Source organism: Schistocerca cancellata, chromosome 4, assembly GCF_023864275.1.
Source record: "Schistocerca cancellata isolate TAMUIC-IGC-003103 chromosome 4, iqSchCanc2.1, whole genome shotgun sequence".
Classification (NCBI taxonomy): domain Eukaryota; kingdom Metazoa; phylum Arthropoda; class Insecta; order Orthoptera; family Acrididae; genus Schistocerca; species Schistocerca cancellata.
Genome location: NC_064629.1, coordinates 528,191,466 through 528,215,765, shown reverse-complemented (window position 1 = coordinate 528,215,765; position 24,300 = coordinate 528,191,466).

Below are 24,300 nucleotides of genomic sequence, written 5' to 3'. Positions count from 1 at the left end.
ATTCAGGAAATCTCGATAGCTGATTTATGTGATGAATGTGACATTTGTATTCAATAGGCAATTTTCAGAAGTCGGATATAGGAATACTCCAGGCTGTAATTCAAAGCGACAGAAGGGGGAATATTACGTTTTTTTTTTTTCTTGAACATCATCAGTTCGCTCATTCAGCAATCCTATGCAATTTTGGTACTGGCGGCGTGCTATGACGCCTATATGTTAACTCCTTAACAAGATATAAATGGCTGAATCCTAACAAAAGACATATACTCGAACAAAGAGCAGTGTAAACATAACTTTGAATCTGCCAACTTAAAAAGGTTGCTGTATGCTGTGAAGTTCTCCCCAGAGTGTTTCCATCACAGCTGGCATCAATGGAAAACGCTATTAAAATATGCACTGTACTAGTACAAATGAAATACACCTTAACATGATAATCTTATGATGAAAACTCTTTCAATAAAACATAGTTTCTGTACGCCTTTCTCAGCATGAATAAGTAAAATATTACTCACTTTATATTTCGAAAGCCTCTGTATTTACTTCCTGTTCTGCGTTATACTTAAATCGTATGGAAACGTCATTTCATGAATAAAATTATGTATTCTCAAAGCCAAAAATTACGTCGGCAGAAGTGGAATGAGGCATTATCAATAGTGCAGTAGTGTAAGTTTTTTCACTCTCATGCTGTGAGACATTGGAAGTAGCAAGGCAACATTTGATGGAGAAGTTTTAGTAAGATATCCTTACTGATTTCCGATGTTGCTGCTTATAGCTCTGCGACAGAATAGCTAAAAATCTGGAATTTTAGACAGAAACCATGAGCCAAAGCAGCCTTCGCTTCACAGCTGACCATGTCACCTCAGAGCTATTGAAGAACTGCAGCATTTGTCTTTTATCTGTTGTGGCTAGCCGGCCGGGGTGACAGAGCGGCTCTAGGTTCTTCAGTCTGGAACCGCGCGACCGCTATTGTCGCAGGTTCGAATCCTGCCTCGGGCATGGATGTATGTAATATCCTTAGGTTAGTTAGGTTTAAGTAGTTCTAAGTTCTAGGGGACTAATGACCTCAGATGTTGAGTCCCATAGTGCTCAGAGCCATTTGAGCCATTATTGTGGCTATGACAGATATATCATAATGGGAAAAATGAGATTAGTTGCAATTTCGTGTGTAAGAAGTTTCATGGAATCAGTGCCATAAACTGATAACCTGATCTCACAATTTACGTGAAAATCACAACTATTGTTCAATTGAAATGAACCCTAAACTCAAGTGAAAAAAATGGTTCAAATGGCTCTGAGCACTATGGGACTCAACATCTTAGGTCATAAGTCCCCTAGAACTTAGAACTACGTAAACCTAACTAACCTAAGGACATCACACACACCCATGCCCGAGGCAGGATTCGAACCTGCGACCGTAGCAGTCCTACGGTTCCGGACTGCAGCGCCAGAACCGCTTAAACTCAAGTGAATTTAGCAGGATAATTCTGTGCCTTCCATGGAGTAACTCGTATCTTACACATTTTCCAGACTTATTAGGCTTTGTTGTCAAGTGTCGGTTATACTACCAGCACGAAGAATAACAAAAAAGTGATTCAAATGGCTCTGAGCACTATGGGACTTAACATCTGAGGTCATCAGTCCCCTAGAACTTAGAACTACTTAAACCTAACTAACCTAAGGACATCACACACACCCATGACCGAGGCACGATTAGAACCTGCGACCGCAGCAGTCACGCGGTTCCGGACTGAAGCGCCTAGAACCGCACGGCCACCGCGGCCGGCGAAGAATAACAGCTCATGTACTCCTCGAGAGAGTTCGGAAGTGGCTACAGCTTGCATTCCGAAGACATGGCTGCCAGTGGTCGGAAACTCTAAAAGACCGAAGCCATGAGCCCTGTCACTATTACGCTCTCCATCGAAAACCGTGCTCTGGAAGTAATAAATGAATGCATTTATCTGTGGCATAAAATCCACCTTTGAAAAGATAACCGGGTAGCAGAGATTATCTGGCGAATTGGTATCACTTGCATTGCATTCGGAAAGCTTAGTTACTTTTTCCACCTACCTAATATCGCTACAGATCTAAAAAGGAAGCTTTATGGCACATTTGCTTTGCCGCTAAAAACGTAGAGATTCGAAACAGGGACACAACAAACAGAACAAATCGCCTTTGTGTCTGTCAAACGGCAACAGAGAGAGCAACGCTTGGAGTCAGTGTGAGGGACAGGATAATGAACGAAGAGATAAGGAGAAGAACGGGAGCCGATGACGTTGTCGTGCAGAAAGCGCGACCGAATTGGGGCTGAGCAGGACACATGGATAGGAACAAATTCATATGGATCACAATGCTGATGCAATGGCGTCTGAGGGAGTCAACAGTGAGCGTCGGACGTCATCTGATGGGGTGCTGAAGGAACATTCAACAACTCGTGGAAAAACCTGGATCCAAGAAAAGATCGATATGGAAATATTTGGAAGAGGACTGTGTCCAGGAGTGGATACCTTGTGATTAAAGAAGAAGAAGAAGATGATGATGATGATATTGACGATAACTGTGCTGGTACAGATGGACAGATGATTCTAGAATTTGCAGAGACTATCGATACATTGCTGATTCCTGATGCCAAAATATCGCTACTTTAACAGTGCTATTGTCAGCCAGGTTGTAGACGAGACTTACTTTCTGCTTGTTAACGAATTACTCTACCGTATGTGAACAGCATCACCGCCCCTGCACCCTATACGCATTGCAGACCCATTATAAGCCACTTAATGAAAGCAAAATTCTCTATGCCAGTGTTTTTCTGCCAGCGGCTTAATATTTCTTTCAGAGCAGACTGTGACCTTCTTGTGTAGACGATAAACAAGTGCTACAGTCTACAACATCGTACATACCAACTCCATCCTCCCACCCAAACACTTACAGTGAATCTCTCATAAATTATGTCACTGGACTCAGATCTATGCGTACTTTACCAGCTTCTAATTGTCATAATTTCTCACTAGGTATTCTGCTGTTACTTTGAAAATGAATACTTAAGGTTTAAACGAATATTCTGTGAGGCAAATATCCAATGTTTCCCTCGATCTGGCTCCACCATTCAAAAAATAGTGAAGTAAATGACAAAAAGTAGCTATGAACTAACAAATAATAAGAGATACAAATACTGACGTTTAGTGAACTTTTATTTGGTTCCCTCAGACACATGTTCATCAGAGTTCTGGTTCATTTGAATTTATTCCTGGAAGCATGTCCTTCACAAAGCCATTTCAGTCTTCCAATATGCTCCGCAACGTAATAAACATCCGTTCTTCTCCTTATCTCTTTGTTCTTGATCCTGTCTCTCTGACTCATTCCGAGTATTTCTCTCTTAGTGCCCTTTGACACATATGGAGATGATTTGTACTGCTTGTTGTAAATGTCATAGGTTTGAGCCTGTATGATGTTTCCGGCGGAATGCATGTGTCATAAGCCTTCATTTTAGATTTTTAGGGATAGTCGGTTTACGGAGAACATAACCAAGTTTCGCGAATGCCATCCAGGTGAGGCCAGGTACTTTGTTTCATTGAAAGAGTCTTTCGACGAGGTTAACGTGTTAAGTTGTATTTAAAAAAAAAAATGTTCAAATGACTAAGCAGTACGGGACTTAACATCTGAGGTCATCAGTCGCCTAGACTCAGAACTACTTAAACCTAACTAACCTAAGGACGTCACACACATCCATACCCCAGGCAGGATTCGAACCAGCGACCGTAGCAGCAGGGCGGCTCCGGACTGAAGCGCCTAGAACCGCTCGACCGCAGCGGCCGGCGGTCGTTTACAGATTTCACGCCTGTGGAAACGTACTGGCTATGAGCTAAAGACGTCGTCAAACCAAGTTTGAAGTGCATTTTCATACGGAAACAAAATTTCTTGACGGTTGTTCGATAAGGCTCTAGTAGCGTAAACTTTTGAGGGCATAAATCAGAAGAAGTAGTGTGTGAGGCATGATTTACCAAACAAATTCCTGTATAATGTTTCCTGTGAAGTTAGCAAAGTGCGAATCATGTAGTAGCAAGATGTGATGCAACTTTGTCAGTTGTTTTTCTTACACTGCGATTGGAAGATGTCTCAGGAAGGTCAAATGGTCTCATTAACCACATATGTCAGCTATCGAGACTTCCTGACTGTGGAAATCACATTCAAGAACGACCATTCTTCTCACATGATATCCTACGGCCATGGAGGGACGGAAACAGGTGGGTTCTATAAGGAGGCACAGAGGCAGGATTCAACCACACTGTGTGTCACTGATGATGTCATCGATGAGTCATGGGAAAACCAAGTCATCAAAGACGTCATTAGTGACACACAGTGCACTTTAACTCACCCTATAAATCTAATTCCATATTCGTATATTTTCGATATTTTCGGAAGGCGTTGACACATTGACCCACAAGGGACTGTTGACAAATTGTTCAAATAGCTCTAAGCACTAAGGGACTTAACATCTGAGGTCATCAGTCCCCTAGACTTAGAACTACTTAAACGTAACTAACCTAAGGACATCACATACATCCATGCCCAAGGCAGGATTCGAACCTGCGACCGTAGCAACCGAGTGGTTCCGGACTGAAGCGCTTAGAACCACTCGACCACAGCGCCCAACAAAGGTCCGAGCATAATCGGACATGATCGGACTGACAGGGGACGATATAAGATGACTTAGAGAGACTTTCTAGATGTTACGATGATTGGCAGGTTTCTTTACATGTAAAAAAAATGGAAGCTAATGCGAATGAGTAGGAAAAATAACCGTGTAACATTCCAATGCAACATTAGTAGGGTGCTAATTGACACAATCACATCGATGAAATAACCAGGCGCAACGTTGCACAGCAAAATGAAATGGAACGAGCAGGTCAGGTTAGTAGCAGGGAAGGCGCTTCAAATTCAAATGGCTCTAAACACTATGGGACTTAACATCTGAGGTCATCAGCCCCTAGACTTAGAACTACTTAAACCTAACTAACCAAAGGACATCACACACATCCATGTCCGAGGCAGGATTCGAACCTGCGACCGGAGGAGAAGCGCGGTTCCGGACTGAAGTGCCTAAAACCGTGCGGCCACAACGGCCGGCTGGAAGGCGTTTACGTCGGTTTATAGGAAGAATTATGCGAAAGCGTAGCTCATCTATGAAGGAGACGGTGTATCGATCGCTAGTGCGATTAGAATGTTTTTGATCTCCAGGAAGTTAGAGGAAGACATGAAAACAGTTCACTGGCATGCTGCTAGATTTGTTACCGGGAGGTTCGATCAGCACACAGGTATTACGGAGACGCTTCGTGAACTCAAGTGAGGATCCCTGGACGCTCCTTTCGTGAGGCACTATTGCAGAAACTTGGAGAATCTGCATTTGAGGCTTGCAGAACGATTCTACTGCTGTCACTGCACATTTTGCGTAAGAACCACGAAGATACGATTCGAGAAATCGGGGCTCGTGCGGTCGCTTTCAGACAACCGTTCTTCCCTCCCCCTATTTGTGAGTGAAACAGGAAAGGAAATGAGTAGTAGCGGTACGTGATACACTCCGCAAACCACCGTTTGTGTTGATCTTCTGATGACTTTATTAGTCGATAAACGACCGCGTCATCTGCAAACAACCGAAGACGGCTGCTCAGATTGTCTCCCAAATCGTTTATATAGATAAGGAACAGCAAAGGGCCTATAAGACTACCTTGGGGAACGCCTGAAATCACTTCTGTTTTACTCGATGACTTTCCGTCAGTTACTACGAACTGTGACGTCTCTGACAGGAAATCATAAATCCAGTCACATAACTGAGACGATATTCCATAAGCACGTAATTTTACTACGAGCCGCTTGTGTGGTACAGTGTCAAAAGCCTTCCGGAAATCCAGGAATGCAGAATCGATCTGAAATCCCTTGTCAATAGCACTCAGCACTTCATCTGAATAAAGAGCTAGTTGTGTTTCACAGGAACGATGTTTTCTAAACCCATGTTGACTGTGTGTCAATAGACCGTTTCCTTCGAGGTAATTCAAAATGTTCGAACATAATATATGTTATAAAATCCTGCTGCATATCGACGTTAACGATATGGGCCTGTAATTTAGCGGATTACTCCGACTACATTTCTTGAATATTGGTGTGACCTGTGCAACTTTCCAGTCTTTGGGTACGGATCTTTCGTCGAGCATTTCTCTGAAAATATGCAGTTGCAGACCCCACGTATGCTGAAAAGAAATGCTGAATATTCAATCATCTATCGACCCCGTCTATTCTGATTCGATTGAACCCAAAAATGTGAGGGGGGAGAAGAAGGCGAGTCTTCCATTTTATGTTGTACACAAACGACTTGCCAAATACGAGCTGAATCTGTCGGCCGTGTCTGGGTCCTTATGAGACTTTTAACGATTTCGAATTTTGTGTCACATACTAATTTTGATAAAAACTTTAAATCGTGTTATCAATGAACCCTACCTCTCAAGACCCGTCAGGTCCTCTAAATACACTACATAGCCTCATGTGCAAAACAAACATAGCTCCTTTAGTACTGGACTAAATAAGAAAGTTTCTAATATTAACCACATAGTGAAATACTTGGTAATTTTGTACTATCACTAGCCAACTATATTGTTAAGTCATCTTGAGGCATGAACATGTTAGTGTATCGGTATAAATGGAGAACGACCATGTGTAGTACTTAGATTAGTATGTAGAGTAAGTTAAATTAATTTATTTATTTATTTCCTCCCTTTGCGAGTTTAGGTGATATAACGTGGGAGAGGGAGCCAGCAACACCACAGGGCAGTAGAGCCTGACGTTTAATATGTGCAAGGTATACAACGACTCCTTAAGGAACTGTTATACATACATCAAACACGATGTCGGAGACATAGAGTGACTACAAGACAACGAAGTGCCGACGAGACCGGTGTCTGACGCTTGCCGGATTATAAAATATATTCGAGGTACTGTATTGCATATTTTCTCGCCATTTCGAATAAACTCTAAAGTTCATAAGTTGGTAACCTCGGAGCTTAATCAATGAGACAAAAACTTATTGTTTTCCACAGAGTACAGAAAGGTGACGGAAAGCAAACGTTATATATTTGTATTTATCCTCAATGAGGCAATTCATCTCCTATGAATTTTGTCTACATGCAGTACGGAGTTGAACGGTTCACAAGAATAATTCTGTAAATATAATTTATTGCAATATCTATTAAAATAAAAATATGTGTTTAATTCAGAGCGTCATAGTACTAAAGGAATTCAGTGTCTATGCAATACACGCACACATATCTGACGTCAGAACCATTGTGGATTGCCACTTGTGTCCTCCGTATTTCAGCTGTCTGTCAGAACAACTAAGACGGCGTACTTCTACCGGTACAGCGAATGAACTACTAAGTTCAGCCTAATCAACAGAATGAATTAATCATATAATACGTATTTCCCGTAACAACGGAGTTGCTTTTCCGTAAATTAGCTGGAAGCCCAAACTATCTTTCACCTGAGAACGTTTAGTAATCAGCATTAAATTTTTAAAGCTGTCAGTAATGTGAAAAATGAGAAGTTCTACATCCTGCTGGATTAAACACAAAAGGAAATATTTGAAATATTTAATGCTGGATAAGATACAAACCTGCATTTGTCAACGACAAGTCCCTGAAGTAGTTTATTGCCCAGGACAAAAAGAAATTGTAGAGCCAATTTATCCCTTCAAATAATAATTCTCCCACTGCTCTTTTTGGCGAAAGTGTTTGGCAAAACCGTGCTGAAACCCTGGCCAAAACCTGATCTGCACTTTGACGAATCGTTTACCCGGTGCCGGTTCTGAATTTGATCACGTTTACCTTCAAACTGCAAACTGTGTCTGACGGCCTACTTCGTGGCCTTAGTATTACTACCGGGTACGTGGTGGCCCTGCAGCAGCGTGACGTAGAAAATACAGATATAAAACAAAATTATATGCTTCTCGTTTCTAAATTACGTGGCGGTTATTTCAAACTACTCCACAACTAAAACCTGTGGGAGAGAGAATAGAACGTTGAGCGACCTAAAAACAGTCTAATATTGGCTTCAGTATGACACCTTTCACTTAATATCAAATGGCTGATTGAAGGAGCACTTAGGCCTTTTCTATGATTCGCTGGAAAGATCGTGCCGGGTGCCTTTCCGAGGTGTCAAGGAAGGACAGAGAACATTAGGGTGGCATTCTTTGCTTTTTTGGAGTCTCTGATCCGGATTCTGCTCTCGTACATGCTTTGTTTGACTTCGGCCTTCTGCTAAGTCTTCAAACTTTTAAGTTCAACTTATTCGCGTCCACGATCGGTAATCAGGAATATGAGATCCGCGATTCGCAGTCACATTTCATCTGCCCACGCTAGCAACAGTCAGCAGCCACTGCAGTATGGCGGACCGCGACTCATCTGTAGTGACCTCAACCGCAGTCATGGTAAGGACGCACTTGCAATGCGCTTTCCCGGTTTCCGTGATCGGTGTATAAGGAAGGAAGAAGAGTTCATTCTCGTTTTTCAACTTCAAGTTTTCATAACCTGAACTACGCGCTTCATGCACTAGTGTGCACGTTTTCTGTAATCTACTCGTAATCCTTGTTTAAAAGGGATCTTCTTTTGTAAACACTCACGTTTCTTATCTGTACTGAGTAAATTCATTGGCATCCATCCGTCTGGTGATGATTCTTTGTGCCTGAGCACCATCTAAACCGTAATTGTCCAGCACCACTAATTTTTCTGACCGTTGTTTTATTTTATGTAAAATTCATTCTCAAGTTTTTTTAATCTCGATGTTCATGTGTTTTGACTAAATTGCATGTTTGAATAAATCTTACGTTTACCAGATCAAACTCATTATCATTATTGTGGTGTGTGTGGTATAAGACCTTCGGTACACACACCATCAGATTATTTGACTTGTCGCTCTAACGAAGTAGGATAGTGTCAGCAATATGTCTCGTGGTCTTATCGTGGCGTGTTTATCTTCTGCCGTTAGGTCAGACGATAGAAATGCCACTTGCACGCTTAGAGTAGCAGATTGACGGTGATCAACTTTAAACAGAACTTGATCAATTTTCACACACATTTATTAAAATAATAAAAATCATAGACATTACGTAACTTGATTCTGGATGCTGTTTACAATTGACAATCTGAAGTTCCTTTGGTCTTGGTATATTAATCTTATTCTCACATATCTCTGATACTTGACAAAGTGTCTAGTCATTTATCTTCATGGCTATGTACAGGAATATGGTAATCTTATTAGGCGCAGACTGAAACTTGACTATAGACTGGTACAGACAAATGCAGACTGACTAATCGGAGGTCTGTACACTCGTTATAATACCTCGAACGTTCAGGTATCACTGCGCGAGTGTGATCCGCGAGGAGAAAAGGTTCTACGTTAGCAGCAATCTCATTGGCTGCGTTACATATTAATACGCGGATCGGCGGAAGCAGAATTTGGTCCATCTCTAAGACAGCGCCATCTCGTAGTACGGAGACGGACGAGCGCTGCGCCTGCGCTGTTGTGCTTAGCGTGGCGCGCTCTAGTGGGAAAGTTGTGTACGCGCTGACTACGCGGAACTATGTACACAACAATTATAATGTCGTGTGACTAGGGCCTCCCGTCGGGGAGACCGTTCGCCTGGTGCAAGTCTTTCGATTTGACGCCACTTCGGCGACTTGCGCGTCGATGGGAATGAAATGATGATGATTAGGACAACACAACACCCTGTCCCTGAGCGGAGAAAATCTCCGACCCAGCCGGGACTCGAACCCGGGCGCTTAGGATTGACATTCTGTCGCGTTGACCACTCAGCTACCGGGGGCACACACTCTATCATTCACCAACCATTAAAATAAATTATTGAACTGAAATGCGCAGGTCCTCCAACCAGAAGCAATAGGCGAGGTCCCTGATGAGTTCAGGACCTTATCAAATGTCGTAGCCAATGTTTGCGGCAGTCGACTTTTCAAGTAGCCTGTTAACTTCATGTAGGTAATTTATCATTTTACTTGATCTGGGATGAAAAAAATCAGCATAAATCTATTCTGCATACCCACGGAGCACCTGATGAGCACGTGGTCCTGTTCACAGCACACCCAACTTCTGGCATTGTCATTCGAGTGACATTCACGCCACGTCTTACGAGCGGCCGTAGCTGCAAGGACAGAATACCTCAAAAAAGTTTTAGACGGAAGCTAGGGGAGACTCGAAAGGGCACTCGTGGTTCAGACTTCGTTCAGTTAAGACAGCCTTGTTGTACGCTTGGTCTGGAGCCGGCGTCTTACTTGCGATAGGTTCGGAGTGCTGGGACTTAGCCTAATTTCGCTGATGGGTAGTGGAGAGATGGCGGACATCAGTCCTGCTGCCACAAACATTGCACGAGTGTTTGGTAAGACTGCCGCGAGGTGGTAAAAATAGCGGGGAACATTCTGACAGCTTGGTTGGGTCAAATTGGCTTATTTCACATTATCGATCATCTCAAATGTTAGAGAGGCAGGACCATCAGTCACACAACCTTCCACATTCTTCTTCCGCTGTATATTCAGGTGGTCAATCACGTTGTCTCGGAATCTGAATATAACTCGCGATCTTTTAATCATGTTTCGTAACAATCTCTTGTTTGTCGATTCTAATTTATTTCGGTTTTATCTCTGATTTTCCCCCTGTTTTCGTTTTGTTTTTACTCTGTTTTTCATTTTGTTATAAAATTCTATCCGTCCACTTTTTGCAGATTCTTGTGGAGTTTTATGTTATGCCCGTCGCATTCAGTTAACCGACGGAATTTTTCAGCAAAATCTCGCTGGTGGTGATCCAAGTCTTATCCTTTTATTTTAACTTCAATACAGTGTCAAATGTGTTTGCAGTGATCATTTCTTCTTGATTAACGTCAGTAAATTAACATTGTACCAGATCAACCTATTTTATTTAGTAGCTTTAAAATTTCAAAATTGCAACTTTATTACTGTGATGTAACAACTGCACTATTGCAACATGCGACGGCAGTGGTACCAATGGCTTGCAGCATCATACTCGTACAAGTTTCGAAACTCTTAATGCCCAATCCTAATATTCAAGAATAATTTGACTTTATAATAAGCAAAATACGATGATTTCACCCACTGCTGCCCGTCTTCAGTAATATAAGACACGTATGAGGAAGGGCCATTGCTTAACTTACGATCATCAGTTCAGAGGAAATAAATTAGGCACATTTTTCCTGAGTACGCCAGGCGCTGGTAATCTTATAATTACAATATGCAACAAACCAAAATATTCCCTTTCGAATTTTCAAAATTATTTCTTTTTCTCAAACAATCCTAGTAATATGGGATGCAGTAAGTGCACAAATGTTTCCAGAAGTGTAAAAGTCTACATCTACATCTATACTCCGCGAGCCACCTTACGGTGTGTGGCGGAGGGTACTTATTGTACCACTATCTGATCCCCCCTTCCCTGTTCCATTCACGAATTGTGCGTGGGAAGAACGACTGCTTGTAAGTCTCCGTATTTGCTCTAATTTCTCGGATCTTTTCGTTGTGATCATTACGCGAGATATATGTGGGCGGTAGTAATATGTTGCCCATCTCTTCCCGGAATGTGCTCTCTCGTAATTTCGATAATAAACCTCTCCGTATTGCGTAACGCCTTTCTTGAAGTGTCCGCCACTGGAGCTTGTTCAGCATCTCCGTAACGCTCTCGCGCTGACTAAATGTCCCCATGACGAATCGCGCTGCTTTTCGCTGGATCATGTCTATCTCTTCTATTAATCCAACCTGGTAAGGGTCCCATACTGATGAGCAATACTCAAGAATCGGACGAACAAGCGTTTTGTAAGCTACTTCTTTCGTCGATGAGTCACATTTTCTTAGAATTCTTCCTATGAATCTCAACCTGGCGCCTGCTTTTCCCACTATTTGTTTTATGTGATCATTCCACTTCAGATCGCTCCGGATAGTAACTCCTAAGTATTTTACGGTCGTTACCGCTTCCAATGATTTACCACCTATGGCATAATCGTACTGGAATGGATTTCTGCCCCTATGTATGCGCATTATATTACATTTATCTACGTTTAGGGAAAGCTGCCAGCTGTCGCACCATGCATTAATCCTCTGCAGGTCTTCCTGGAGTACGTACGAGTCTTCTGATGTTGCTACTTTCTTGTAGACAACCGTGTCATCTGCAAATAGCCTCACGGAGCTACCGATGTTGTCAACTAAGTCATTTATGTATATTGTAAACAATAAAGGTCCTATCACGCTTCCTTGCGGTACTCCCGAAATTACCTCTACATCTGCAGATTTTGAACCGTTAAGAATGACATGTTGTGTTCTTTCTTCTAGGAAATCCTGAATCCAATCACAAACCTGGTCCGATATTCCGTAAGCTCGTATTTTTTTCATTAAACGTAAGTGCGGAACCGTATCAAATGCCTTCCTGAAGTCCAGGAATACGGCATCAATCTGCTCGCCAGTGTCTACGGCACTGTGAATTTCTTGGGCAAATAGGGCGAGCTGAGTTTCACATGATCTCTGTTTGCGGAATCCATGTTGGTTATGATGAAGGAGATTTGTATTATCTAAGAACGTCATAATACGAGAACACAAAACATGTTCCATTATTCTACAACAGATTGACGTAAGCGAAATAGGCCTATAATTATTCGCATCTGATTTATGACCCTTCTTGAAAATGGGAACGACCTGCGCTTTCTTCCAGTCGCTAGGTACTTTACGTTCTTCCAGCGATCTACGATAAACTGCTGATAGAAGGGGGGCAAGTTCTTTAGCATAATCACTGTAGAATCTTAAGGGTATCTCGTCTGGTCCGGATGCTTTTCCGCTACTAAGTGATAGCAGTTGTTTTTCAATTCCGATATCGTTTATTTCAATATTTTCCATTTTGGCGTCCGTGCGACGGCTGAAGTCAGGGACCGTGTTACGATTTTCCGCAGTGAAACAGTTTCGGAACACTGAATTCAGTATTTCTGCCTTTCTTCGGTCGTCCTCTGTTTCGGTGCCATCGTGGTCAACGAGTGACTGAATAGGGGATTTAGATCCGCTTACCGATTTTACATATGACCAAAACTTTTTAGGGTTCTTGTTTAGATTGTTTGCCAATGTTTTATGTTCGAATTCGTTGAATGCTTCTCTCATTGCTCTCTTTACGCTCTTTTTCGCTTCGTTCAGCTTTTCCTGATCAGCTATGATTCGACTACTCTTAAACCTATGATGAAGCTTTCTTTGTTTCCGTAGTACCTTTCGTACATGATTGTTATACCACGGTGGATCTTTCCCCTCGCTTTGGACCTTAATCGGTACGAACTTATCTAAGGCGTACTGGACGATGTTTCTGAATTTTTTCCATTTTTGTTCCACATCCTCTTCCTCAGAAATGAACGTTTGATGGTGGTCACTCAGATATTCTGCGATTTGTGCCCTATCACTCTTGTTAAGCAAATATATTTTCCTTCCTTTCTTGGCATTTCTTATTACACTTGTAGTCATTGATGCAACCACTGACTTATGATCACTGATACCCTCTTCTACATTCACGGAGTCGAAAAGTTCCGGTCTATTTGTTGCTATGAGGTCTAAAACGTTAGCTTCACGAGTTGGTTCTCTAACTATCTGCTCGAAGTAATTCTCGGACAAGGCAGTCAGGATAATGTCACAAGAGTCTCTGTCCCTGGCTCCAGTTCTGATTGTGTGACTATCCCATTCTATACCTGGTAGATTGAAGTCTCCCCCTATTACAATAGTATGATCACGAAACTTCTTCACGACGTTCTGCAGGTTCTCTCTGAGGCGCTCAACTACTACGGTTGCTGATGCAGGTGGTGTATAGAAGCATCCGACTATCATATCTGACCCACCTTTGATACTTAGCTTAACCCAGATTATTTCACATTCGCATTCGCTAATAACTTCACTGGATATTATTGAATTCTTTACTGCTATAAATACTCCTCCACCATTGGCGTTTATCCTATCCTTGCGGTATATATTCCATTCTGTGTCTAGGATTTCGTTACTGTTCACTTCCGGTTTTAACCAACTTTCCGTTCCTAATACTATATGCGCACTATTTCCTTCAATAAGAGATACTAATTCAGGAACCTTGCCCTGGATACTCCTGCAGTTTACCAATATTACGTTAACTTTTCCTGTTTTTGGTCTCTGAGGACGGACGTTCTTTATCAACGATGATAATGTCCTCTCTGGTAAGCCGTCAGGTATTTTATCGTTTCGCCCAAGGGGGGGTCCCTCTAACCTAAAAAACCCCCGTGTGCACGCCACACGTACTCTGCTACCCTAGTAGCTGCTTCCGGTGTGTAGTGCACGCCTGACCTGTCTAGGGGGGCCCTACAGTTCTCCACCCAATAACGGAGGTCGATGAATTTGCAACCATTATAGTCGCAGAGTCGTCTGAGCCTCTGGTTTAGACCCTCCACACGGCTCCAAACCAGAGGACCGCGATCGACTCTGGGCACTATGCTGCAGATATTAAGCTCAGCTTGCACTCCGCGTGCGATGCTGGTTGTCTTCACCAAATCAGCCAGCCGCCGGAAGGAACCAAGGATGGCCTCAGAACCCAAGCGGCAGGCGTCATTCGTTCCGACATGTGCTACTATCTGCAGCCGGTCACACCCAGTGCGTTCAATAGCTGCCGGAAGGGCCTCCTCCACATTACGGACGAGACCCCCCGGCAAGCACACCGAGTGCACACTGGCATTCTTCCCCGACCTACCCGCTATTTTCCTGAGGGGCTCCATAACCCGCCTAACGTTGGAGCTCCCTATAACTAATAGGCCCGCCCTCTGTGACTGTCGGGACCTTGCCGGAGAATCGGCCACTGGCCCAACAGGCGAGGCATCCTGTGGTGGCTCGGAAACGATGTCATCACCACTAGGAAGCACCCCGTACCTGTTGGAAAGGGGTAAGGCAGCTGCCACGCGGCCAGATCCCACCTTCGCCTTTCGGCCAGGCACGCGAGAGCCCACCACTGTCCGCCATTCACCCTGGAGTGATGGCTGACCGGTAAGATGCTCACTGCCGGAAGACGCAGCGACATCAGGGGTTCCATGTGATTCCAAGGCCACCGAAGTAGGCATAGGTCTCACCACAGTTGCCCCAACGCCACTACGAGCCGACGCCTGTGCCTCGAGCTCGATGAGCCTAACAGACAAAGCCTCCACCTGCCCCCGAAGAGTGGCCAATTCTCCTTGCGTCCGCTCACAACAACCACAGTCCCTACACATGACTATGTTTACCCTACCCTATACGGTGACAAATTCCCAAGATAATCTTCTGATGAGCTACTCTGATAATCAAGAAACACTCACTGAAATACGAGACGCGAAAACTACGCTAGGTTTTCCCAGAAAAACTATTTAAAAGCTAAGCGCAGCAAATAAGTACAAAAACGCTTTATAGAAACAGTACTCGCTGCTGCTGGTGCTCTCGCTCTCGCTGTCACAAGACAACTGCTGATTCAAGTGACTAGTGGCTAACGGCCGCGAAACAAACAAATGACGGTTTTAGGGCGCTTTCTGTTCTAAACGATCAAGAAAACACTAAGAAATCTAACACGAAAACTACGTAAAGTTTTATCAAGAACTGTTAGTTACTATGCAGAGCAGATAAACACAAATAGAATCCCTTCCTTAGTGGAAGGTCGTAAACAAAATGCAAAATAAACGCTTTATACAAACAGTACTGTGCTGCTGCTGGTGCTTTTTTATAAGAAACTTTTTAAAGGGCTTATATGTTTCATGATACATCTTACATCGTAACGCCCAAATTTTAATTTGATCCCAACACAAAATTAAACGAAATAAATTTATTTCCCTCTCAAAAATAAGTTATCTGTCAAGATAACATTTAAAAAATGAAAACATCGCATTAAAAATCTTCCACGTGTGCTACTGCTGTGAGGCGAGCAATGTCTACTATGTATTCAGCCAGATCCGCTGCAACATGTTCGGAGGTTTGGTACCTATGACTTCCACAATCCGAACACGCAGGCCTCGAAGAACCGGCACAGCAGTGGCGAACACCCTGCCCTTAACGTGGTCCCAGAGAATAATACCCAATGGTGTGATATCAGGACAACGTGGAAGCCAATTCACGGGTCCATCACGTCGAATCCAGCGTCCTGGTAATGTTTTCCGAACATCCGACGACCACTGACGTGGAGCACCACCTTATTTGAACCAAAGACTTGGCTGCAGGTCTTCAACCTGGGAAAAGGCAGACATCTCCAACATATGTAGGTACGCTGTTCCTGTAACGATTTCCTTAGCAAAGAACAACTGTCAAATTATCTTGTTGCACGTAAGGCCGCACCAATCGTTGACTTTCGGGGTATTTCGTACATTTTTCCTGGATTCTGTGATCCCAAATGCGAATGTTATTCTTATTCACAGATCCAGACACACGAAATGCAGCCTCTTCAGAAAACCGTAAAATGGTGAAGCAGAACGATTTGTTAGAACTTTCAAATCACAGATGGAGAAGTTGCGCTGCACCAACTTGAGCGACCAAGCGCTCAAGGTATGCTTATCTTCATATCGCTCCTTGTGCGGTAGCGCGGTTGCGTTCGTCCATTACTTGCACCTACCTGTGAACTCGTTAAAGCACATTGCCAATAGGGAAGCCGAGCAGAAACCTACCGTACTGCAACTCGCACTAGACTGCATACAACGTATGATGATGATGATGAGTCCCATACTTCTTTACAGAGCGTAGGGGAGCGACGCGGGAGATCCGCGCCGCCTTACTAGGCAAGGTCCTAGTGGAGGTGGTTTGCCATTGCCTTCCTCCGACGCATACAACGTAACTATTCTAAGAATCCGGAAAAAGGTCTTAATTTTGAATGAAAGGTGGAAATACTAGCAAAACTTCGGTATATTCTGAACCTTGAGATGTGCACGTTCACTGCCAAGCCCGTGCTAATCTTAGCGCAGTCGTGCACTAGCCCTTTCATTAACGTTAGCAAGTTTATGGTAAAGTATTTCCCGAAATCTGAACACCTACCAAGCACGGATTGTTCTTAAATGAAAATGCTCGCCATACTATTAAGTTTATAGGTGCCTAATGCACTCAAGTTTTTGGTGACCGATCTGCTCAATATGCCACGCGGAATTACTGTCTTTTCTCATACACAAAATTACTTAAAAATCCGTTCTTTCTAAAAAAAAAAAACACACACCGGAATAAATATATCTTCACTTTAAAACACTTTTGAAACGTGTAGCACAACTAAAACCGGCATATAATAACTTCCTTCGGAGCTCATACTACACATGGCCGTACCACTGGAAGGCTGGGCTTCGACCCCCTTAGACTGTTGTAAGCGTTCTATATCTCCAAGAGAAAAGGCGTGCGAAGAATACTCCGTTCTGATTGGGCAGCTTTCTTTAAGACCAATAGAAAAGAATTATTCTCCCACGGTAGTCCGCGCTTTCCATGACTAACCAATCAACGAATAACACACTTTTGAACTGTACCTTTTTCCGAAATAGATATTTTGAAAGGTAACTCTAGTGAGGACTGTTTAAATGATTGCGACTGTTGGCATAATTTTAGTGTTCTAACAACATTTATTTTTTAAAAAAGGCATAAATTCTGCTAAACAAGTTATTGATTGAATACCATAAAAAACTAACAGGTGCTTCAAAACTACACTGGACAAGGATCCTGGGTGGCAGAGACAGTATAACTAGTGGAGTGAGTCAAGTACTCTGGCCCTAAAAATGTGGATAACGCAATATGAATTGATCTGACGCTGAGCGGACTTTGATTGATCAAATCTACTGTAGTTTCTCTCCATAGGTGCAGCTGAGAGAAAGTGGCGATTGAGATCTGTACGCCCTGACAATGCCGGAGCGGCAGTACGTTACTCTGCTTCGTGCGTCGATGTATCTTGCAGCTGGCGAGATGTGTGCGGCGGAGGTGAGACTTGGAGGCGGCACCTGTGAATCGATGCAAAAATCTCACGGTCTAGCGATCAGGCAGACGGATCGCAATTTACTCTCTACCAGACCCCTGAAATCACAGTAGATTTCAATATGTGACACCCGTTCGCTGGTCGTACCAAGAACCAATTTGGCTCACTTATACGATAGAGAGCACAAGGATACCAAACGTCAGGACTAGTAAACGAAAAACGAATAAGTGTGCCCTCGGCAAACGAGTAGACCGAGACGTTTGAAATCACACTTTCCGTACAGTAAGAACTTCACCTCAGGTTCCGCAGTCCAAACTACTCGCAAGTGAAGTCAGTCTCAGGACAGATCCCAAGTATCGACCACACATGCCAGAGCTTAGATCAGAAGTGCTTCCAGACCAAGTACTGCACCAGAGTGCTTCACACTATTCCAGAAAAAAAATCCGTTTTCCCGCAAAATGCGCGAATGACACTGCCTCCACCCCATGTTGAGCCAATCACACGGCTCTAGAGGCGTTAAATCTCCCCTCCCACACGACAGCACAAACTCATGTCGAACCAGCGCAAGAGTTAAGAAACATGAGTCTCTGAAAAAAAGGCAACTGCCAATTACTGTCTTTTTTAAGTTTTCGCAGAGGGGAAGAGACGATTTTCTCCGAAGTTGTCACTTCCCACGGAAACAAGCGACAAGATACAATCTGAAAGATATTTATCTAAACCAACTGTGCTTTGGAGCTTGTAACTCCACACACCGTAAGGTGGCTCGCGGAGTATAGATGTAGATGTAGAACTATGAGGTGTAATAAAGTTTCTATCTCCAAACGTTTCTCAGACAGCGGATTTTTCATATACAACCAAGGCGGCTGGGGGGAGTGGTTAACTGGCCTATTTGCACTTTCGGGAAACACGAAAACTTGTGAAATTTTATTACGTGCGGCTCTGCACACAGTGCCCGGTTTATGACTCCACTGTGTAAACAAGTTCCTTCAGACCTTTTGCCATTGTTCTGCTGCTGGAGACCTGATAGATTTCGTGTCTGTTTTGAATACAGTCAGAGAGAGTCCCTTCAGTCAGCTGTAGTCCTAGTAGTGCTAGTGTCGTTGTAACTGCCGTCTGCTTCACATCTCCTGTACAGCAAGCTACATAAATTTAAGTATTAACTGTATTTTTCTTACTTGTCGCTTCTTTTTCCGTGTGTTTTTGCTTTTAGGAAGCTCTAATTTTCGAATACTAGTAATAGTGTTCCATAGATTTCGTGTTTGTTTTGAATACAGTCCAGAGACAGTTAGTGCTTATTTTCATTGTTTCCAACAAGATGTGTCTAGTAACCTCAGTTGAGTCAGCTATCAGCCGCCTTTAGTGAATTAGCAGTCTAGTTAAGAGTTGATTAACTCTCTACAGTAAATTGTTGATTTCTTAGGATGGATAGGAATTGGGACTGCTGTGTACGGACGCAGGAGGAGCTGGCCACTGTTTGCGAACAGCTGAACGTGCTGATGGCCACGGTCAGCCGTCTTCAGGCCGCTGCCACGGAGTGTAGCGGCAGTGGGGAATCTGGTGCGTCGCATGGTACACCCCAGGTGTTACATGCTTCACCCACGGTCTCTGCTGTCGATACATCTTCACGGGTACCAGGCGCGGTTGGGCCACCCTCTCCTCAAGGGGAGTGGCGGGTTCAGCGGCGTTCGCGTGGGAAATAGCAGAAGGGCGGGGAAGAAGGCCAGTGTTCACTCTGTCTGCTTGCCGGGGGGTCTCATCCGAGATGTGGAGGAGGCCCTGCCGGCGGCGATAGAGAGCACTGGGTGCACCCGACTACAAATTGTTGCTCATGTCGGCACCAGTTGCTCCTGCCATTTGGGATCAGAGGCCATCCTCAGTTCATACAGGGGGTTGGCGGAGTTGGTGAAGGCGGAAAGCCTCGCTCGCGGGGTGGAATCTGTGTTAACTATTTGTAGTATCGTTCCCAGAACCGTTCGCGGTCCTCTGGTTTGGAGCCGAGTGGAAGGCTTAAACCAGAGGCTCAGACGATTCTGCGGAAATCTGGGGTGCAAATTTCTCGACTTCCGCTATCGGGTTGAGAAATTTAGGGTCCCCCTGAATAGGTCAGGCGTGCACTACACGCAGGAAGCGGCTACAAGGGTAGCGGAGTACGTGTGGAGTGCACATGTGGGTTTTTTAGGTTAGAGAATTCCCTCCCTAGGCCTGACAAGACGCCTCCTGAGACGCGACAAGGTAGGAGTAGGCAAAATGCAACAGGGAATAACAATATTAATCTGCTAATAGTAAACTGCAGGAGCGTCTATAGAAAGGTCCCAGAACTGCTCTCATTAATAAACGGTCACAATGCCCACATAGTACTAGGGACAGAAAGTTGGCTGAAACCAGATGTAAACAGTAATTAAATTCTAAACTCAGATTCGAATGTATACCGCAGAGACAGGCTGGACAATGAAGGGGGAGGCGTGTTTATAGAGATAAGAAGTGCAATAGTATCGAAGGAAATTGGCGGAGATCCGAAGTGTGCAATAATTTGGGTGGAGGTCACGGTTAAAGCAGGCTCAGACATGATAATTGGATGTCTCTATAGGCCCCCTGGCTCAGCAGCTGTTGTGGCTGAGCACCTGAAATATAATTTGGAAAATATTTCGAGTAGATTTCCCCACCATGTTATAGTTCTGGGTGAAGATTTTAATTTGCCGGATGTAGACTGGGAGACTCAAACGTTCATAACGAGTGGCAGGGACAAAGAATCCAGTGAAATTTTGTAAGTGCATTATCTGAAAATTACCTTGAGCAGTTAAACACAGAACCGACTCGTGGGAATAGCATATTACACCTTCTGGTGACAAACAGACACGAACTATTTGAAACAGTTAACGCAGAACAGGGCATCAACGATCATAAAGCGGTTACTGCATCGATGATTTCAGCCGTAAATACAAATATTAAAAAAGGTAGGAAGATTTTTCTGTTTAGCAAAAGTGACAAAAAGTAGATTTCAGAGTACTTGACAGAGCAACACAAAAGTTTTATCTCAAGTACAGATAGTCCAAAGTTCAAAACCATCGTACAATATGTATTAGATGAGTATGTGCCAAGCAAGATCGTAAGAGATGGAAAAGAGCGACCGTGGTACAACTACCGAGATAGAAAACTGCTACGGAAGCAAAGGGAACTTCAAAGCAAACATAAACATAGCTAAAATCCTGCAGACAAACAAAAATTACATGAAGCGAAATGTAGCGTGAGGAGGGCTATGCGAGAGGTGTTCAATGAATTCGAAAGTAAAGTTCTATGTACTGACTTGGAAGAAAATCCTAAGGTATTTCCGTCTTATGTCAAAGCGGTAGGTGGATCAAAACAAAATGTCCAGACACTCTGTGACCAAAATGGTGCTGAAACAGAGGATGACAGACTAAAGGCCGAAATAATAAACGTCTTTTTCCAAAGCTGTTTCACAGAGGAAGACTGCACTGTAGTTCCTTCTCTAGATTGTCGCACAGATGACAAAATGGTAGACATCAAAATAGATGACAGACGGATAGAAAAACAATCAAAATCGCTCAAGAGAGGAATAGCTACCGGACCTGATGGGATACCAGTTCGATTTTACGCAGACTACGCGAAGGAACTTACCTCCCTTCTTGCAGCGGTGTACCGTAGGTCTCTAGAAGAGCGTAGCGTCCCAAAAGATTGGAAAAGGCACAGGTCATCCCCGTTTTCAAGAAGGGACGTCGAACAGTTGTGCAGAACTATAGATCTATATCTCTAACGTCGATCAGTTGTAGAATTTTGGAACACGTATTATGTTCGAGTATAATGACTTTTTTGGAGACTAGAAATCTACTCTGTAGGAATCAGCATGGGTTTCGAAAAAGACGATCGTGTGAAACCCACGTCGCGCTATTCGTCCACGAGACTCAGAGGGCCATAGACACGGGTTCCGAGGTAGATGCCGTGTTTCTTGACTTCCGCAAGGCGTTTGATACAGTTCCCCACAGTCGTTTAATGAACAAAGTAAGAGCATATGAACTATCACACCAATTTTGTTATTGGATTGAAGAGGTCCTAGATAACAGAACGCAGCATGTCATTCTCAGTGGAGAGAAGTCTTCCGAAGTAAGAGTGATTTCAGGTGTGGTGGGTCCGTTGCTACTCACAGTATATATAAATGACCTTGTGGATAACATCGGAAGTTCACTGAGGCTTTTTGCGGATGATGTGGTAGTATATCGAGAAGTTGTAACAATGGAAAATTTTACTGAAATGCAGGAGGATCTGCGACGAATTGACGCAAAGTGCAAGGAATGGCAGTTGAATCTCAATGTAGACAAGTGTAATGTGTTGCGAATACATAGAAAGAAAGATCCTTTATCATTTAGCTACAATATAGCAGGTCAGCAACTGGAAGCAATTAATTACATAAAATATCTGGGAGTAGGCATTAGTAGTGATTTAAAATGGAATGACCATATAAAATTAATCGTCGGTAAAGCAGATACCAGACTGAGATTCATTGGAAGAATCCTAAGGAAATGCAGTCCGAAAACAAAGGAAGTAGTTTACAGTACACTTGTTCGCCCATTGCTTGAATACTGCTCACCGGTGTGGGATCAGTACCAGATAGGGTTGATAGAAGAGATAGAGAAGATCCAACGGAGAGCAGCGCGCTTCGTTACAGGATCATTTAGTAATCTCAAAAGCGTTACGGAGATGATAGATAAACTCCAGTGGAAGACTCTGCAAGAGAGACGCTCAGTAGCTCGTTACGGTCTTTTGTTGAAGTTTCGACAACATAGCTTCACCGAGGAGTCAAGCAGTATATTGCTCCCTCCTACGTATATCTCGCGAAGAGACCATGGGGATAAAATCAGAGAGATTAGAGCCCACACAGATACATACCGACAATCTTTCTTTCCACAAACAATACGAGGCTGGAAAAGAGGGGAGAACCGATAGAGGTACTCATGGTACACTCCGCCACATACCGTCAGGTGGCTTGCGGAGTATGGATGTAGATGTAGATGTCTAGACAAGGGGCTGCCCTGTCTGCCCTGTACGCCTATGGGCCTGTCTGGCAAGATTTGCTAAGGGTTGGGCTCGCCGTCAGTTGCTTTCAACTCCCAACATTCCGTTTCTACGAGCTAAGAATCATAAAAATACCTCATTCTTTTAGCGCCCTACCATGCTACGTCAACGTCTGATCAGACCGTTAACTTTCTAGAGTCTCGTTCAAGATGCGTCAGGTTGTACTAAAATCTTTAATAATTTTTCATATGCAGAAAATAAGTGAGGGAGTAACTTGTCCTCTCTTAATTTAACATTCTGATATTTTGTTTATATTTCACGTTGTTAACGATTTTCATTTGCACTCGAATTAGCTTTCCTTTTACCATTAACTTACTTAACATACTATGATGCAAAATTCCCCGTCTTCTTCATTCACACTGTCTTAAAACCTTCCCACACTAATTCGTACAGTGTTCATCAGTAGAACAATGATCTACAAATTTACTTTAGACCACATTCACGCATCATTCACACTTCTAAAAGCGTATACAAAACTATATAAACGCAAATAAACAAAAGCTTCAAGAAATAAACAGAACAGTTCACAAAATCATTTTCTTGACCTGTTTCTTAAATGTTTTTGTGCACTAGTGGACTGTGGTGGTCAAAATTCTTAACTACATTATAGTTTTTTCTGTTTATTCCTGTCCGCTACTGTCCTCTAACAGATGAAAATTAGAACTACGTATTCGACTGAACCCGCTTCAGACCATCTGTCACTGTGCACGTATGGGTCATTCTCCCGATACACAGGCTCTAGACGTGAGCTATATAAGGCGCCACTCCTCACTAGCCAAGAGAACAGCATATCGCCGTCGTCATCGATAATTTTTGCGTCTCAGGTGTCAACCTCAGCAGATCCACGCCCAGCCACAGGCATCCAATTTTTAGCTTCAGCAAACAGATTTCCTTAGAGTGTTTGCAAGGGCCCCAGATTGGAGCGAGGTGTGGTGGCTAAAGTTCTTTCCCGTCCATCTACCCCGCCTGTCGGGACTGCACCGGCGGCATCAAGATGAACTTCGCTCTGTTCGTTCTCGTGGTTCTGCCGCCACCTTTTTGTTAGCAGACTCAGTTGTCGCCAGGGTCAGGAGCAGCCATAGTCGCCGTCGCATCACCTCCTCCTGCAGCACGGTCGTCTCCCAGTCGGAGACCCTATGAGTTCGACCTGGAGCCGCCTTCAGCGTCGCAGCTGGTCTGGCAGCCCACGCCGCGGCTACCAGAATCACGTCTAGTCAC